The 3,411-nt window shown below is 34.6% G+C and overlaps 1 protein-coding gene across 1 annotated transcript in view; it reads right to left on the reverse strand.

Annotated features, from left to right (window-relative positions):
- LOC108687296 (RNA-binding protein Musashi homolog Rbp6-like) overlaps positions 1 to 3,313 on the reverse strand; it is a 119,479-nt gene extending 116,166 nt beyond the window's left edge. The window contains exon 1 of the mRNA XM_018192988.1: positions 3,196 to 3,313. The gene's annotated coding sequence lies outside the window, so the exon portion shown is untranslated. The remainder of the gene's footprint in view (positions 1 to 3,195) is intronic.
- Positions 3,314 to 3,411: the final 98 nt, after the last annotated feature.

Raw genomic sequence — 3,411 nt, forward strand, 5'->3', positions numbered from 1 at the left:
CACACACACACACACACACACACACACACACACACACAATCCTTTCCTGACATTACTCGTGATTGTCCCCAGAGATCTCACTTCGACAAGTAGCACTAAATGAAAAACTCGCTGTCGTGAAGATGCGTTTGCGTTCGCGGATGCGTTATATTAAAATCTGCCATTGTCTGACAATAGCATGCCGGGATAGAAATAAAGAAGAAAGGTAGAAATATACTCGCGAAATTGTTTCTTCTGATGCTCACTGATTTACGCGAGTGAGAAAAACTCAAGCGTAATAAAAGATAATACAAGACCGATAAGTCAATAAAGACAAAAAGGCTGATAAACCGAACACCGAACGATGCGAACGACAGTTACTTCTTGAAATAAAGTTTCGCTTTGAGATTTTCTTAGGAATCGTTTGAAATATATCTAACGTTAGTCTGAAGTGAATTGATTATAATAGCTGAGGGAGGTTGTAAATGACTGCTCGAGATTTTCAGTAGAAGTTACTTCCAACGAAAAGGTATAAGAAGAAGAATGAAAGAAGTCGGAGTAGAATAAGTCCATAATTTGTAAAATTTCCTTTAAATATATCTTCATATTCAAAGTGGATGTCATAAATTATGGACTTGCTCCGTTTTTTTTGCTCCGAACTCGTCAAATATAAATCGATATTTTCTGCCTGTAAAGATTCATACTTCATCATCGTATAATTAAACATTAATACACATTGGAATAAAAATAAGAAAGCACACAGGAATTGTAATTACAACCGATTAAATTCAGAATCATGCAGATCCTGAATAATATAAAAATCGTAAAAATAACTTACAATTAGTACGTATAATAATTATAATCAATAAAAAAAAAATAGTCTTTAATACAATAACTTATAAAGAACAAATTCAATGTTTAACAATTTTTAATTTTTTTTGATGAGAAGAAAAAGTCTTTCTTTCGTGCATAAAATTTCAAAAATTGATTTTCGTCAAATATATTATAGAATCTAGTTTCTATATAAATTTCAAGACAAGTCAGCCTTTAACATTTCTTTCAAGAAACTGAAACTAATTTTTCGAGAAAAATTCGAAATTCGATGCGTATTTTCGATGAGGCAGAGAGAAATCACGGATTTTCACGAATCGCCAAGCGTTAGATATCTTTAAAAATTTCTCACTTCGCGTTAAACTTAAAGATCGCTAAAATTTTGCGGTTCGTGCGCAGCGGTCCCAACATACCGAGTTCAAAATGAACAGCCGTCGATCGTGCCTGCGTCAGACATTTCGGATAGTATCGACGATCGAAATTTATGGCATGTTCAGAATTGGGCCGCATCGATCGAGGCCGCCATCGCTGTGCGATTTGTAAGCTTATATAATGCTATCGTATCGGTATCGGTGTCATATATACACGGCGAACGTCTCAACGTTGAGAGACAACGAAACTCGAAACATGAGATGAGATCGTGTATAAACAAATCGTACTTTTGTGTCGTGATGGGATAGATATATGTATATGCATGTGCACTGAGAAAAATGTCTGGTTATATCAACAAGAAGTAGGTACGAAGAAAACGCATTCTGATTTCTTGATAATATGAATCAAAATTTTATTATTGTAATTAAATTTCTGGTAATCTCAACTAGAACATTTGATTCGACTACATTTATTATTAGATTTTATTAGATTTAACTATATCACCAATTATTTTATTAGATTTAATTGTAAATATTTAATTGATACCTGTAATGTGCGTATTCAGGCCTTATATTTAAGGAAGCATTAAATTTATCTTCAGATACTTTAAGAAATTATTTCATTGACTGCTGAGCATCTAAAAATAAAAATTTGAAGAAGTCTTAAGTATAAGGTCTGACTATGAATACGGACATAAATCTGTCAGAATCCCAATTAATGCAATCAGAATTAGACTTCTAGTATATATAAATTGTGTTGAAAACAGTAAAAAACATTTTGTATTTGTATTGGTTCACTCAAGTCCTTATTAAAATTTTCTGTTAAATTTTTAACCTTAGCTATACACACTTTTTTTCTATCCATGATATACACACTCTTCATCTATATTTATGTGTTACCTAACTTCTAAAAATGAACATATTTCAATTAATTTTTTTTTCAATCGATGGAGAATGTAAAGTTCATATAAAAATAGAATTAGGAAGCTTCGAGATATACAGATTAAAAAAAAAAGAAAAGTTCATTATCCTTTTCAATCTTTTTTCCATAATATTTATGTTATTTTCTAATATAATCATCTTATGTTAAATTAATATAAAAATTTAAGTGAACTGTTTGAGTGCGAAATGTATTAATATATATATAAATTTAATACAAATTTTCCAAGTGTACATGTGATTGCTCGTTTAATTCATTCTGCTTTCTCTTTAATGAGCATCCATTTCATTTCGATCGAGAAACAATAATCGCAGTTTTGAATTATTTATGACTGAATTATGCATAGTTTATATATTAACTATTATAATTCATTACTGTTGAATTCATTATTATATCTAATTATGTCAGCCTGAAATTAACAGATTTTTTTCTCTCTGGATGAAGTAAAAAAGGCAGAGATAGAAAAGAGCCGCTAATTTCGTTATTTAATTTGCGTTACTGTTGGTGGACCCGGCAATGCGTTAAATAATAGCTTTTATTTAATTACATACATGGGAATATCATGTCCTTTGCAGAAAAATATTAAAAAATGTAATCTAAAGTAACGTGGCAAAAGGTAAATGTCAATGCACGAACGTATTTGACATGTACTCCCATACAAAAATACTCAGTCAAGCTATTATAAAAAACGCGAAAAACAACGGAGAGAGAAAGTAAACGTGATAAAAATGACCGACGCTTTTTCGACAGTCAACGATTCGCGACATTGTGTCGACAGCCAAAACGGTCGATAAACTGAGCTGAATTAGCAAATTCGAAATTTCATCACGGGACAGAGGCTCATCGTCGTATATAATTGGCAAGTCGATGGCGATTGACTGCCAATGTGCTCGTGACAGGTTATAAACGTCGCGCGCATCAACGATCGAATCTGCTCGATTCAATTACAGTCTCTCGACATTTCGGTCTCTCTTGTCCCTCGCGAGCCTCGGCGATGCGCTTCGCATGAGGAGAAAATGCGAGAGAACGAAACAAGATGAGAGAATGGCAGCGCGATAGGGATGATCGCCTTACCTGCGGACATTCGTTTCTCAGGGGATGGGATGATAGGGAGGAGGAGGCGGGCGTAAACCGCCCGTTGAGACTGGCCTGCAGCTAAACAATCACTACGAGGGAAGCGGCGGCGACATAATAGCCTGACAACGGCGCGGAGATGAATGGCGACGTGAATGGAGACGAGCCGGTAGGCCAGCCAGCCGCGCACCAACTGCAAAAGCCGTGCGGTGGCGG

This window comes from Atta colombica, unplaced genomic scaffold (genome assembly GCF_001594045.1).
Source record: "Atta colombica isolate Treedump-2 unplaced genomic scaffold, Acol1.0 scaffold205, whole genome shotgun sequence".
In the NCBI taxonomy this organism is placed as follows: Eukaryota; Metazoa; Arthropoda; class Insecta; order Hymenoptera; family Formicidae; genus Atta; species Atta colombica.